The 16,620-nt window shown below is 40.2% G+C and overlaps 1 protein-coding gene and 1 long non-coding RNA gene across 4 annotated transcripts in view; both read right to left on the bottom strand.

Moving 5' to 3' along the window:
• The window catches only part of NCKAP5 (NCK associated protein 5), a 1,233,002-nt gene that overhangs the window by 306,897 nt on the left and 909,485 nt on the right, over window positions 1-16,620 (bottom strand). The gene's annotated exons all lie outside the window — the stretch shown is intronic.
• Window positions 4,321-6,651, bottom strand: LOC145541799 (uncharacterized). The gene is made up of 2 exons (XR_014079295.1): window positions 6,378-6,651; window positions 4,321-5,529 (listed from the first exon to the last, which is right to left on the bottom strand). It is a non-coding gene; the product is annotated as an uncharacterized LOC145541799 (long non-coding RNA).

Raw genomic sequence — 16,620 nt, 5'->3', positions numbered from 1 at the left:
TGTTTTAAGGACTCCCTAAATCACAGCAAAGGGGCATCGGCAGAGAGGCGGAGAAACTATGCAACTGACAGCCCCGCTGATGAGCGACTGGAGAAAACGTACACTGGCTATTTAGAGTAAAAGTTTGGGGACCAAATTTGAGCCTAGTAGATGGGAGTGAAAAACAGTGATGGGCCCTCTGGACAGCTTCAAAGGAAAGGCTGTGTGGGAAGGAGAGACCCATTCTCCAGATGCTCCATGCAAATTCCAAGATGAAAGGCACCAACACAGAGGTGTATCTTGGTGTCCTGACCAGTCAGAATTTGGCCTCTTGGAAGCTGTGGCTTTCAAAATGACTGCAGACCAAGGTTCAACATTTTGGCCCTACCACCTCTTCCCCATACCTCCACCTTGGCAGGTGGATAGCAATCCCTGGGCACAAATAAATCAAGTGTAGAGCCAGCCAAAGATTAATACAGGGTGACTGTCTGATTCGTTATAACCAATTCATTATGTGTAAGGAAAAGAAAATTCCAATGGATGAGGAAAGGCCTATGTCACACTGAATTTTGGTGTCCTGATTCAGAAAAACAAGAAACCAGAGAAATCAGAATAAAGAAACATGGGGAAACATGGAGATTCCCTAAAAAAAACAAAAAAAACCTAAAAATTGAATTGCCATATTATCCAACAATCTCACTTGTGGACAAATATCTGGAAAAATAGGAAAACTCTAATTTGAAAAGATACATGCATTCCAGTGCTCATAGCAGCACTATTTACAATATCCAAGACATGGAAGTAACCTAAATGTCCATCAACAGATGAATAGATGAAGAAGGTGTGGTATATATCCACAATGGAATATTATTCAGCCATAAAAAGAATGAAATTATGCTATTTGCAGCAAAATGGATGGACCTAGAGATTATCATTGGAGAAGGAAATGGCAACCCACTCCAGTATTCTTGCCTGGAGAATCCCAGGGACAGCGGAGCCTGGTGGGCTGCCGTCTATGGGGTCGCACAGAGTCGGACACGACTGAAGCAACTTAGCAGCAGCAGAGATTATCATACTAAGTAAAATAAGTCAGACAGAGAAATATAAATATCATGATATCTGGTATATGTGGAATATAAAAAATGATACAAATGAACTTATTTACAAAATGGAAACAGAGTCACAGACATAGAAAACAATCTTATGGTTGTCAAAGGGGAGGGATGGGAAGGAATAAATTAAGTTTGGGATTAATATATACACACTGCTATATATAAAATAAATAACAGCATCCTACTGTATAGCACATACACACTACTTTATATAAATAACAAGGTCCTACTGTATAGCACAGGGAGCCATATTGAATATCTTATAATAATCTATAATGGAAAAGAATCTGAAAAGAATATATATACATATATGATTGAATCAATTTGCTGAAACTAACACAACATTGTAAATCAAGTATATTTCAATTAAAAGTAAAGTAAAAGAAAAAAAAAACATGGTGAGAAGGAAAGACAAGAGATTCCCTCCCCCTTTGAATCACTCCTGGGATGAGAAGATACGAAGAAATTGGTGAGGAAGTGAAATATGAGGATCAGTGATAAAGGAAACAGCCTAGAAGTCTGGAGGCACAATATCTCAGGGTCCTCAAGTCACCTGTGTGACTCACTAAAACAGTGTCCACTCTCAGATGCCCCGGCAGCCTAGGGTAGAGGGAGGCAGGTATGTACAACACAGACCACATATGTGTGTGTCTGGGTATCTACCCGCTTGTCCGCGAATCAGTGAAGAATATAAGGGTATCAGGGTGATGGTAGAGGAGGAAGAACAAAGAATTCTTTTCTAGCTCTTTGAAAACTGTCATAACAGGTAAAAGAAATTCATATTTTTTAACAAACCAAACTTCAATCTGTTCATTAAATACATACTCCTAGAGTGCACCTTACTAGAAATACTTCTGAAAAATTATTTTTTGAAAATTGTGAGCTGAGCTATTAATAATTGAAGATCCTACATAAGATTACCAGATATGTCTCTTTTAATATTTTCCCCCCAAAATGTATTGCCAGTGAATTTACCAAATTTACATTTGGCTGGCAACAAGAGGTTGTAGTATTATATCATTTTTATAATTATAATATCACTATTTTAGTCAATATATACTTATTAAATCTATATAATAGTTATGTGATAATCTATTACAATAATAATTGCTTGATAATGAGCATGGTTTAGATTTTTTTGATGATCCATAAAAGGCTTATGCCCTTGCCATGAAACCGCTGGTATCAGGTTTTGGGCACTGAGAACTGGGAAAGACCATAAATGGGGTCTGCACTCAAGAATTTACATTAATCTCAGGAAAAGGCAGACACTGCTTTGGGAGGAGAAAAACATGTTTGTTTGCTTATTTGTCTCTCTCATAAAACTAGACTGCAGGGAGATTCTTGGTTACTTGGATTTCTGAGGAAAGCATTTTATCATATGGACTTAGAAACAGTGGCACATCGTATGGTTTGCCTGTGGTTGCTTCTCATTTTAAGCTGGAATTACTTAGAGTCCCTTCTTCCAAGCTACTATGCTATAAGGGAGGCAGTCACCTCTAAATGAATTCACAATCATCTTGGTATTTTATGAGATTACCAAAGCCAATTTGACTTTGGCTCTAGGCATATAAAAAGCAAAAAAAAAAATAATAGTGATGTCACAGGAAAAGATCCTTTTCCTGTTTCTAAGAAAGCCCCCATGGATATGACTACCAATGAGACACAAGTAAAGGAAAAGACTCTGCCTTGAGAAAAAAAGATCCAAAGTTTCCAAACAGGTCATGTACCCTTGTGTAATTTTAAAAGCATTTCCTTCTTCTTTGCTATGTTGAGATATTGTCTGTCCAAAAAACAGGAACATTTTACAAGCTGTATCTTTAAGAGCACATCAGAAAGTTAACTTTCTAGAAAAGCCCAATGTCCCTATATTAGTTGAACACTTGGCAACATTGAACACTGAAGAGGTCAAGCCTACCCTGGGTGACTGTAACTAATGGGCTCCAATTAGAAAACCAGGGATGCAATTAAGCATCATGCTGAGGACGCTTATATTTAGAAAGTTAAATTCACAAATAAAAACAAAGATATTTTTAGATAGTTCTGAAATAGGACTAATTACGCAAGTCAATACTGTAGAGAGATTTTTTTTACATCCAGGACAGTTTGTATTTATAATCTCTCCTCCCACATCCAAATTTTAAATTCCCTGATCTGCTTACAGAGTACTTGGTCACAATGCTTTGGTTATAGACTAAAACTGTATATTTCCCACTCCCAAAGTAGAAAGCCCCTAGGGTTGGGGCTGATTTGAATGCTAATGAATTAGGTCACCCTCAAAAGACTGTCATCAGAAATCAGAGTAAGTGGATTTCTTACACTTCTTAGATTTAGGGTGACCATATTACTGACTCAGCACATAAAGGCAATACCTATATAACAAGGGCATTTTTCTGGACCCCATTCTGGAGCCACAGCTTTTCTTTTCCCCCAAGACTGTGTAACATTTTCTCCTGGCAAACTAATAGAGTTTATAGAATGCTGTGAGTCTGTAACTGGGAACTGGTTCTGTTCATCAATCATACAGTTTTTTGAATCACAGATTGTAATTTTTATTCATGACACTTAAGTAAGTTATTAAAAAGTGCTACATCTAGAATAACTCAGAAACCCACAATGAAAAAACAACCAAGATATGGGGTTTTGTTTTCCAATTATACTCGTGACATACCAGGCTTAATTATACTTTGCCGGGATAGTGAGGATTAAAATGCCTAACTGGCAATGACTAAGCAAACTGAGGCCTTTTGATTAATCAAGCCAGGCAGCTTTCAGTTTCTGACATCAAAATTTATACCCTTCATGAAAAAAAACAAGGCCACAGCTACATAATATTAAACCAACACACAATTAACAACACTTTGTTCTAATTACCTCTGGGCACAATTAATGCTGGCCCAATGGTTCATTTTTCTTCTTTGAGAGCTGTTAGAATATTTATAGAGATTAGGCTTTGATGCATTGTCTTTCTCTAAGATTTGGGGTTTTCTTACCAGCTCCTAAATCTGAGCAGGGCTAAGTACCATATTTATGCAGATTAATTCCTGACATATTAGCTTTTTCTAACATCTGAGGTGCTTCTAACACATTTCCACTCAAATCAGGCCCTGGCCAGGCAATGCAGTTACGGGTCCCCTTAACACTGTAGCTTACTACCTCACACTGAGGATTTTTTTTTTTTTTTTTCTTTCCCCTCAGCAGTTAGTCATAACTGATGAAAGGTTATGTCTTGATTGAACAAGCTTCCAGGAGTTGGAAGGCCAAAAGGGCTGCTGTAAAACAGCGATGTAGATGCTAACAGAACCTAAAGTAAGAGGACAGCCCCGCTGCCTATTATCAGGAAACTTAAATTGCAGACAAGTTCATTTCCTTCACATCTATAGTGAAGAGACAGCAGCAAGACAACGCACACAGATCAAAGGCTTTGGTGATTGGTACCACTCTAATTTATGGAAGGCACATCTTTTTTCTACACTCCAAAGGAGTCGGTGGGGGTGTAAACTGTAAAGTCATAAATATTCTCTCCATGACCCAGGTCTGCTTTGCACCCTTACTTGGTATGTTTCTTCGGCTGTTTTATTTTATGCTCTAAAGATGGGCTAAGCCACACGAGGAGCTGTAGCTCCAGGACATTGGGGAAATTCAAGGGGCTGTTTATCTATAAACAGATTGAGGTTTGATTAGACGCTCCATGAATTTTTTAAATAAACACTGTTAGCTTTTAATACACATGTGTGGAATAGATGAGTGGCTCCATGCACTGGCAATGCTAGGACTGGCCCAGCCTTCCAGTTTAATTTCTGGAAGAATGTACCCAGGCTCTAGGCAGGCCTGCATCCTGATAGCTGCTTGATGCTGTTTCAGACTTTTCTGCTTTTGTCCAGTCAACTCACTCTGATATAGGAGATAGATGGGCTCCAGTTTAGACATTTACAACTGGCCTCCTGTTTACATGTCACAGGGCACAAAGAAGTGGGCTTCAGGCTGGATACTTAGAACTGTAAGCATTTTCTGAGAAAGGAGATAGGTGGGCTCCAGTTAAGGCATTTACAGTCAGCTTCCTATTTGCCATCCAAAATGGAAGTAACAACAGAAACAGGGTAAATACCCAGTGTTTGTCACTTGTAAACACCTCACGGTAAGAGCCATGGCAGTAGTCAAGGCAATTAGTCAAGGTAAGGACAAAGAGGGGCACACTCCTGTTTGAGTAAAGGATTAAGGGATCTCCCTCCCCCCTCTTTTGGGACAAGGGAGACATTACACCAGACAGAAAGGCTCCTTGTGGGTCAAAAATCAGGGGATAACACCAGACCATACTGAGTCTTGCTCCTCCTAGAAGCCTTCACTTAGAGATCTCTCTTGGCTGAGGGGTGCGTGCACACGCCAGGGGAGGGTTCCATGGTAGGTCAGGTGTGGAAAAAGAAACCAGATGATTGGCCTGAAAGAAGACAAAAGACCAGGAAGAACTGACCTATGTAAATGAACTAACCACCTCTTTACTGTACTCCTCCTCACAAGGTGGGATGCCCACACCCTTCCTCTCCAGGCATGCTTTTCTGCCTTGCTTCTGTCTTAACTAAACAAACCATTTCTCTGTGTGCTCTCCCACTTGTTGTTGTGCTATGTCTCTAATAATGAACTTTGTGCCTGTATTTATAGTTTCTTCTTCCGTGATAAATACATTTTTCACTGGGGGCAAAGATCCAGAGAAAATAGCTTCTAGCCTCTAGCCCTTGCTGGTCTGGTGGCTAGGATTCCTGGTTCTCATGCAGGTTACCCAGGTTAAGTTCCTGGGCAGGGAATTAAGATCTTGCTTCACAGCACTGCTCACTGGTGACTTGCCAAGATCACCTCTGCCTTTTCTTGAACTGTTTGCCTAGAGAATGTAGACAACGCCTCAAAGATTCAGTTCAAATGGCACTTTCTTATCTGCTGGTCTTCTCGCAAAAAATCCAATCACATCCTTCTATTTTGGTGTTCTATTGACCCTTGGACATACTTTAAAATTTTTTTTATAAATGTTAATGTTTATTTTTTTGTTATTTAAATTAGCATATTTGTGTCTTCCTTCCAACAATGTGTCTCCAGGGCAGAGAAAATGCTGCATGGATCTTTGTAACTCCAGCAACAAGTAACAGTCCAGGCCTAGAGATGTCGAAGAAGGGAGAGAAGGAGAAGTAGAGAAGAGAGAGAGTGAAAAAGATAGAGAGGGGGAGAGAGATAAGAGAAAAAGAAAGAAGACACCACAGAAGACAAAGAAAAGACAATACCCAAGTAAGAACCTACCTTTCTCAGTGGTATTCAAGCAATTCTGACATTTAAATAACGAAACCTGAAGAACTTTCCCAAATCTTAGAAATAATGGGACTGTCAGTTGTGATGTTCCCCCTCCAATTTTCAGTATGTGAACACATGTCAATGACATCCTCTTCTGGAGTCTGAGAGCTTGGATGGAATTACCAGGAAAGAGAAACAACCTTTCAGTGGTTTTCTGATGCAGTGAGAAACAAGGCTGGAAGCGTCCAATTGTCCTCTTTGCCACTGAATGGAGAGAGCCTGCCTAAGAACGAAACCAACTCATCAGAGAGTGGGGCTGAGAGATGGAAAAAGCTCCCTGACATGGTCTGAATGCCTGCACTAATCCATGCCTTCATCCACTGTTACACCTCAGTTTCTAGTTACAGTCTCTCTGTTAAGTCCGTTTGAGCAGGGCCACTATGTCTTACAACTGTAAGAGTACTCACAGAGTGCCTTGAAAGAATAGCAGGACTTCCTGCATTGTAGCTTTCCCGAGAATGTAGATCCCTGAAACTGTCTCAGCTGTGTCACTGTATCCTATGATGAGCAACATGGTGGCTCCTTGAGGGTGGGTTGGGTGCTTCTCCCTAACTGCTGCCCCATCACAGCCAACTTCCCAAAGCCACTGCTTCATTTAAACAGATATGAAGAAATGTAGTTGCATAACTTTTTGAAAAGAATGGTCATGCACTAAGTATTCTATTAAAATATGTGTGTATAAAGGCTTGTTGCACCAGGATACCCATCACCTCATTATAATAAGGAAAAAGTATCAACAACCTAAGTAGCCAATGAAAGTGATTAAATAAATGGTACTCAGCATCCATTTGATAAATCTCTGCTAGCCATCAAGTAATATTTTAAGCAACGTTGGCTCACGTGAGGGATATTTTTGATAAATTATAGAAAGAGCAAGCTACTATCTGTATAAAATGACATTTATGATTTTTAAATTTGATTGGCATCATTGACTCAATGGACATGAATTTGAGCAAACTCTGGGAGATAGTGAAGGACAGGGAAGCCTGGCATGCTGCAGTCCATGGGTTCACAAAGAGTCAGACATGACTGAGTGAGTGAACAACAACTTGATTAAGTACAACAGAGGAAAAAAATGACTTAAAATATACATGCCAAAATGTCAACAGCATATATTTCTGATAGGTGTAATTACAATTGACCTATTTCCTTTTCACGGTGGCTCGGATGGTAAAGGTTCTGCCTGCAATGTGGAGGATCTGGGTTCCCCAGGTCTAGAAGATTCCCTGGAAAAGGGAATAGCGACCCACTCCAGTATTCTTGCCTGGAGAATCCTATGGACAGAAGAGCCTGGATGGGCTACAGTCCACGTGGTCTCAAAGAGTCAGACAAACAGAAGTGACTAACATTTTCACTTTTCATTATTTCCTTATATTTTCCTCATTTTCTATAATGTGACTATTGACTATTTTTATAATCAGAAATCTGTTAGTACAAAGTTATATACTGACACAGGAAGGAATATTTTTTTAAACTTCAAGACCCTTTACCAAAAAGGAGTTTTTGTCTCTAAACCTAGTTCATTATTTAACTTATATAACTTACGTTATATAAGTTTATTTATATAATTATTTATGTATATTATATACATTTTAAATATATAAGTTTACTTATATAATTATTTATATAATAAGTTTATTAAATAAGCTTATTTAACTTATTTTCAGAGTACATCATGAGAAACACTGGGCTGGAAGAAGTACAAGCTGGAATCAAGATTGCTGGGAGAAATATCAATAACCTCTGATATGCAGATGACACCACCCTCATGGCAGAAAGTGAAGAACTAAAGATCCTCTTGATGAAAGTGAAAGAGGAGAGTGAAAAAGTTGGCTTAAAGCTCAACATTCAGAAAGCTAAGATCATGGCATCCGGTCCCATCACTTCATGGCAAATAGATGGGGAAATACTGGAAACAGTGGCTGACTTTATTTTTCTGGGCTCCAAAATTACTGCAGATGGTGATTGCAGACATGAAATTAAAAGACACTTACTCCTTGGAAGGAAAGTTATGACCAACTTAGAGAGCATATTGAAAAGCAGAGACATTACTTTGTCAACAAAAGTCTGTCTAGTCAAGGCTATGGTTTTTCCAGTGGTCATGTATGGATGTGAGAGTTGGGCTATAAAGAAAGCTGAGTGCCGAGGAATTGATGCTTTTGAACTGTGGTGTTGGAGAAGACTCTTGAGAGTCCCTTGGACTGCAGGGAGGTCCAATTAGTCCACCCTAAAGGAGATCAGTCCTGGGTGTTCATTGGAAGGACTGATGTTGAAGCTGAAACTCCAATACTTTGGCCAACTGATGAGAAGAGCTGACTCATTTGAAAAGACCCTGATGCTGGGAAAGATTGAGGGCAGGAGAAGGGGACGACAGAGGATGAGATGGTTGGATGGCATCACCGACTCAGTGGACATGGGTTTGGGTGGACTCTGGGAGTTGGTGATGGACAGGGAGGCCTGGCGTGCTGCGGGTCATGGGGTCGCATAGAGTCGGACACGACTGAGTGACTGAACTGAACTAGTTGATTGATTGTGGCTAAGTGACCCACAGTTGTATAGGAATTAATCAGGAAAAATATATATACCATGTACCTTAAGACAGGTATGTCTGGAGCTACCTGTCACCAGGCTGTCATAGAAACTGAAGATTAAAAGGGAACAGTTAAGTATTTCTACTCAGACCACCACCAGTATGCTGCTTTATAACTTTTAAAATTTCTTTTTATATTCTCTTAGGATAAGGGGCGGAGAAGGCAATGGCACCCCACTCCAGTACTCTTGCCTGGAAAATCCCATGGATGGAGGAGCCTGGTAGGCTGCAGTCCATGGGGTCGCTAAGAGTCGGACACGACTGAGCGACTTCACTTTCACTTTTCGCTTTCATGCACTGGAGAAGGAAATGGCAGCCCACTCCAGTGTTCTTGCCTGGAGAATCCCAGGGATGGGGGAGCCTGGTGGGCTGCCGTCTATGGGGTCGCACAGAGTCGGACACGACTGAGGTGACTTAGCAGCAGCAGGATAAGGGGCTTCTCAGGTGGCGCTGGTGGTAAAGAACCTGCCTGCCCATGCAGGAGACATAAGAGATGCAGGTTTGATCCCTGGGTCAGGAAGATCCCCTGGAGAAGGAAATGGCAACCCACTCCAGTATTCTTGCCTAGAGAATCCCATGTACAGAGGAGCCTGGAGGGCTACAGTCCATAGGGGCACAAAGAGTTGGACACGTCTGAAGTGACTTAGCATACATGAAGGAGAGGACAAAAATGAGAGGAATAGAAGGTAAGAACTTGAAGTCAATCAGGAATACCATGCAGCAGACTGTTTCTCTCATCAGCAAAGAGCCAAAGTTAGACCTAGGGGTTTCAAACCCACAGCCATGGCAGGAGAGCCATCAAAGGCCACTTCGGAGCCCCTTGATTATAAACTTTCCTCAGGTTCAAAAGCTCTCTGGCAATGGGCACACATGGGAAGGGCTTCTGCATTTGAGTCTGAAGGTTCAGGAAAAGTACTACTCAAGACTGAGGGCAAAGAAAGGTTAGATTGAAAAGTGGTTGAAACCAATGAGTTTGGTACTGAACTGGACCTAAGGTGTTTCAAGAGCTTTCAGTGTTATTCTAAAAGCTGTATTGGTGGTTCTCAATTCTGGTTGTGCATCTGAAACACCCTCAGGGTTTTATAAAAACCCAGATATTTAGCCTCCATCTTAGACTTAAAGACTTGGAATTCCCAGGTTGTCTCAGAGGCATCTGGTTTTTCAGAAGCTCCATTCCTGCACGCAATTCATCCCTCTTATGCTTGCAGATGCCATTGCTACATTTATATAGGAGTGAGTTATATCTCTCACTCCTAACTCACGGATTTTGCCCTTTCTACTGGATGGTTCCTAATGACGCATCAGCATGCCCTAATGTCCCCTGTCTTTTTAAAAAAGTTCCTCTTGTACAATGTCTCTTTCTGGCTATGACTCTCATCCATCTTGGCTCGACTTCACCAGAAACCTTAGAAGAACTATCTATCTCCATGATGTCTCCATGTCTTTACCTGCCTACCAACTCAATCAGAAACTGTTGTTACCAGGCTTTTAGCTAACTCATCCCTTGCCAGAGCCAGTGAGGATTTCTGTGTTTCCTCTCTCTTATTCTCCCCTTAGCATTTGACAAGGTTGTCTTTGAAACACGTTCTTCCTCAGGCATCTATGACACCTCATCATTCTGATTTTCCTTGCAGCTCACTAGCTACTGTTTCCTGGTCTCATTTGCTGGCTCTTCTTCCTCTGCTGGACTGCCAATAGAGAGGTGCCCCAGGGCTCTGTCCTCTGCCTCCTTAAGGTCCACCTTCATGGCCTTATTAAGTTCCACAACATAGAATGTCATCTATCTTCTGATGACACTCAAATCTATCTAGCCCTGACCTTGGCCTTGGATAGCCAATTGCCTATTGAACATCATCACTTGAATGTTTAATAGGCATATCAATTCAACATGGACACAGCAAACTGATGATGGTACATTTCTTTCTCCAAGTCACCTCTTCTCCAAGCCTTGCCTCTCTCAGAAATCTGGAACACCCCACGTTCAGTTACTAAGGTCAAAAGCCTAAAAGTCATCCTTGTGTCTCATTTTCTCTATATTCCACATCCAATACTTCAGTAATTCCAGTAGGCTTTACTTTTAAAATATTTTCTTACTTGACTATTTCTTGCTAGCATAGCATAGAGAAACTACACAACTGGAAATCAAATTGTCACACTTAACCTGACCTTGGGTAAGTCACCCAGCTTGCCTGGAACTCAGTTTCATTATCTGTAAAATGGGGATCATAATAATCATATACATCTCACTCCACAGGGTTGCTATGAAGATTACAATAGTGTATATGTGTACATGTGTACGTGTGTGAAAATCATCATTACAATTCCTCACTAGTCCACTGATATTACTGTATAGTTTTATTGTTTTTATTCCCTTTTAGTCCTAAGTTGCCCAACTAGACCAGTCTAATAATATGTTTTGTTTGGAATCTGAAACAACCTCCTACCTGATCTTCTCTACTTCTGTCCTACTGCTGCTTCTAAGACTGACTTTAGTCATGTCTGACTCTGCGACCCTATGGACTGTATCCTGCCAGTCTCCTCTGTCCATGGGATTCTCCAGGCAAGAATACTGTGTCCTACTATCAGCCCACAAACCAGCAAGAATTGTCTTTCTAAAGCACATGTCAGATCATGCTACTTTCCTAGTGAAAAATCTCTACTGGCTTCACTTTCCATGTATCATTATGTTAAAAGTCTTTACTGACCTAGAAGGCTTTAAAGGGTATAGCCTCTGTCTACTTCACTGAACTCAGTTTCATTCCAGTTTTCAAATCTTATACCTTATTTCCCTAGGACAAAGTTCTTACTTCTGTTCCTCTAAATTGCCAAGTTTTCTACCTCTCTGGGCTTTCACACTTACAATTTCTTCTTGTTCATCTTCCAGACACTTACACAACCGTCTCCTTTTTTTTACTGATATTACCTCCACATGACCAATATGAGAAGCCGTTGGAGATAAATACCTCTCCCATTTCCATCCCCAGAGTCTCTACTACTGTATCACCTCATATTTCTTATTCAGAGGGTCTTATTTATATATTCCTTGTTTGCTTATTTATTATTTTATTTAAGTTTGTACATTTTGTCTGCATTCCCTGGGGTTGACTGGGGTTGAGGACCATGAAAATCGATCAAATCCCAGGGTCTAGAATAGTGTTTGGCCCATAGAAGGCATTCAGTTAATATCTATTGACTAAAAAATCATATATATCAAATATAATAAAATATAATTGTGATGTGTGGCCAGATTTGAGAATTGTTATTCTAGACTACATCATTTTAAACAGGAGTTACTGATTACCAAGAAGGCTTAAGCTTAGCACTTTAATTGTCCTACTTTCATGGAAAGTTTAACTGAGCCGAGAAAGCTATTCACTTTAACACATTTAATTGCCATATTTTTTGTGCACAGAGTAAATCTTTCCTATAAGAAACTAAGTTCTTCTGACTTCAGGCTGTAGCTAAGGCTTCAGCATGAACCTGGAGGCTCAAAACTCCCAGATGGTCTCAGGTCAGTCCTCCTTCTGGCTAGAGTCTGAGAATGAGAGATGCGATAGGAGTTGAAAGTGAGTATAGGGATGTCCAGGTTGATTTCTGGTCAAGTACGAAGTTGGTTAATGCATGGGGAGAAAGGGCTGTTTGGCCCATAGGGAGAGGGTTTGGAGACAAGGAATTGTGCATTTCAAGGAACATGCCAAGAGCAAACCTGGGGCCTGAGGCCAAAGCCCAGGAGTAGAGAATAAGGAAGATACAAGGTCAAATCAATGGACTGTGAGGGTCAAGTCTGGGAAGAATCTTTAAATCAATGGTCTTGGATGGGGTAGGAGAAAGGAATGGCAGGGGCCTGTGACATGGCAGTGCTGTGCCAATGAAAATGGTGAGCTCTATTCTGAGAAAGCAGTCTCTGAATACCAGCCATAGAAATCTAAACTTTTCTTAAAAACAGAAAATACCATACTTAGCACTTAAGAGTTACAGAAAATGTCCAAGCAGCATCCAGATTGCTCATGTGGTCCTTGTGGCACAGACATAAAATATATCAGATAGTTTCTCCAGCAGACATCAGGACCCTAAATGAAAGTATCATTTAGACCAAGGGGAAGTAGTTACTGGGTGGTGATGTTAAGTGTCCTACTCTTCTGCATCAACACTTGACAAATACCAAAACCAAGGCACTGAGTGCAGAAAACAACTGCTAAGAGAAGAAAAAAAAAAAATGTGAGCTGCATGTGTATATGAAATTATTATTTTGACTGCTGGCCAAGGAGTTATTTTTGGAAGGTTAATAAATGTCTTATTTAGCAAAATACCTTGATGAGCCAGGGAACAGTGTAGAATGAGACCATGAATGAGGTGCAGAGACCAACAGAGCTCTATGTAATAACATGATGGGGAGTATGGCTATGGAAGAGGGAACGTGTGAGAAAAAGCTGGTCTATGCCAGGAGGCTAGAAACTGAGGAGAAGTGGCCAGTGAGGAATGCCCAGCAGCTGAGGGACTTGGAGGAAGGGCTCTCTAAAGGGTAAGTGCAAACCCCTTAGCCTTGGGGACATTCTGCATGACCACATATTCTTTATAGGATTGGATTTTGGGAAAGTGAGTAAAGTGGATTCTGTTTCACCCGAGATTGATTCTGAAAGAAGAAAGAGGGATTGACAGTTGAGTGGTGTAGAAATGTAGCCCCTGGAATAAACACAAGAGAGAATGACTCTGAAGTAGGCGTGGGGGCACTAGACTTTCTTCAGGCTGGGGCATCTGGTGTTTGGACAACATATACTTAATTCTCAAAGTCAGGGACGGCTCAGCTATAATCTAGGCTGTTTTTTTAAAAATTCATTTTATTCAAGTACAGTTGATTTACAATGTTGTGTTAATTTCTATACAGCAAAGTGATTCAGTTATGCATATATATGCATTCTTTTTCATATTCTTTTCCACTATGGTCTGTCACAGGGAACTGAATATAGTTCTCTGTGCTATACAGTTGGACCTTGTTGTTTATCCATTCTATATATAATAGTTTGTATCTGCTATTTCCAAACTCTCAGTCTATCCCTGAATCAATTCAGGCTGGCTTTGAATAATATTGTGATATTCATCAAGAACATAATATTAAAAAGTCAAGTTTGTGTTTCTTCTTTTCTGCACCTGTTTGTGGAGCAGGAATGAATGAAATTGGCTTTCCATCACTCTGACAATCATAACTCTCTGCTTCCTACCACACCAGGGGCCAAGAGATTAACGTACAAAAATATGATTGTTTCAAAAATACACTGATGGAAAAGAAAATATTTTTGTCTTTCTAAAAACTTGCTGCACGACATCAAAATTCACCCAAGTAATTTTGAAGCATTATGGTTAATTCACTGGCAATCTTCCAAAAGAGCATTTTGTTAAAGTGTAGAAATCTATGTGGGGGTCTGTGACCAGCTCTGATTACAGTCTATCAAAATCAGTCTTTTATCTTCTCACAGTAATTGTTAACTTATGCAAAGGATTCTGTACAGAGAACACAAATATTAAATTTTAAAAAATAAAGTAACACAAAATTCTTATAACAATCAGAGGATGTATAACTGTGTGTGTGTTTGTGTATGTGATATGATTTCTTTTTATTATCTGTTTAAGTAGACAATAGTGACAGTTGGGAGCAAGGAGAGAGTTCATTTACTATTCAGTAAAGAATTTTAGGAAACAAGTCATGACATTGTTACTGCTGCTGCCAAGTCGCCTCAGTCGTGTCCGACTCTGTGTGACCCCATAGACAGCAGCCCACCAGGCTCCTCTGTCCCTGGGATTCTCCAGGCAAGAATACTGGAGTGGGTTGCCATTTCCTTCTCCAGTGCATGAAAGGGAAAAGTGAAAGTGAAGTCGCTCAGTCGTGTCCGACTCTTAGCGACCCCATGGGCTACATGTAGCCTACCCGGCTTCTCTGTCCATGGGATTCTCCAGGCAAGAGTACTGGAGTGGGGTGCCATTGCCTTCTCCGACATTGTTACTAGAGAACATTAATTTAGGAAATAAAATATTTTTTTAAATTAAAATTGTGGGGTTTAATGGCACTTAGAGATATCATCTATTGCATCCAACTGATCCTGGAGCCAAGGGTTGTTGCCTGAAGTGTAAAGATCTCTGTGAAAGAAAAAAAAAAAAAAACTGCTCTCTCTTACTCAGTGAAGGTTTAAAAAACATTCGCTGCCAAAGATATTTTTTAGAAACCTCTTAGCTTGATTAAATAAAATGTCCTTCAAAAGTTGTCTCAGTGACAATTAGATGAACTAAAAGCAATTTCACTGTGATCATCAATAAGACTAACAATTTAAGTATGTGGTTCTAGGGAAATAAATTGTAATATCAATTCATTCCTACAATCAAATCCAGTTAATTCAACCTCAAGACAAATCTGAGTTCTCAAAACTCTCAGATAGCAGCCTCAGTTTCCCTTGAGAAGGCCTTTCCACCTTTCACAGCGATTATCTTGAAAATGACAAATGAGAACCTTGGGGAAACAGGTGACTATTGGCCCTTTGCACAAAAGGAACTGCCAGAGGGTCCCTCTGGCAGAAATTGACCCCTCTTCTGCCCCATATGTGACATCACACACTAAACCTTTAGTCACTCTGGCGTGGAACAGCTGAAGTTTTTCATTCATAGTTCTTATATTAACGGACTCAGATAAATAGGGGAAAATCATGTAAGGAAAGGCAGGAGCCTTGGAGTAGGAGGATAGAAAAGACCATAGGCCAAGCACTGTTGTACAAATATTAACTCACTCAGCCCTCATTACTTCCCTGTAAGGTAAGTTACTATTATCCCCAGTTTTGCAGTTGAGGCAACAGAGGCATAGAGTCTAATTGATTTGCCCAAGGATTCAAAACTAGGAAATAACAAAACTGAGATTCAAACCAAACTGTGGGAATCTGTCTCCAAAGTCCATAATCTTATTCCTTTTGCTTTACTATTGCTGAGGAAATTAAAGTAAAAATGGCATGCGTCTAGAGACAGCATGGTAAGTTAGGATTAGGGACAGAACTGCAAAAGTCAGTAAAAGAAAAGAAGATCTTCCAAGGTCATGTTTCTTCACATTACTGCAGGAAGTTTCAGGATTCTGTAGACCCTGTGGTGAAAGTGAAAGTTGCTCAGCCATGTCCAACTCTTTGCGACCCTGTGGACTGTAACTCACCAGACTTCTCTGTTCACAGAATCTCCAGGCAAGAACACTGGAGCTACATTTTTAGATATTGGCTGAGGGACCATTGTGCCTAGTTTAAGAAGAGGTGGCCTTACCATAGTCCTGGCTTAAAAATAATTACGTTCCAGTATTATACGCAAACAAAACATTTATTGAAAGGAGGTAAGCCAACTCACAGAAAAAGTCATCTTTGCTGGATCTTTCAGCATATGAACTAATAACTAAAATGCTCTTTGAGTGCTGCTATAAACATTCAGGAATTAATAGTTGAAATGATGTCAAATGCCACTAAGTAACAGACCAGAGGTTTCAAACTGTTTTGGAGGAATACGCTGGGCAAAAACCCTCCTTAGTGCAACTTCACCTCTATTTATATACGTTTTATATGTTGAACTTCAGCATAAGCTTTC

This window comes from Giraffa tippelskirchi, chromosome 3 (genome assembly GCF_054371585.1).
Source record: "Giraffa tippelskirchi isolate mGirTip1 chromosome 3, T2T-mGirTip1v1.2.pri, whole genome shotgun sequence".
Classification (NCBI taxonomy): Eukaryota; Metazoa; Chordata; class Mammalia; order Artiodactyla; family Giraffidae; genus Giraffa; species Giraffa tippelskirchi.
This window is presented reverse-complemented; position numbering and strand designations above follow the sequence as displayed.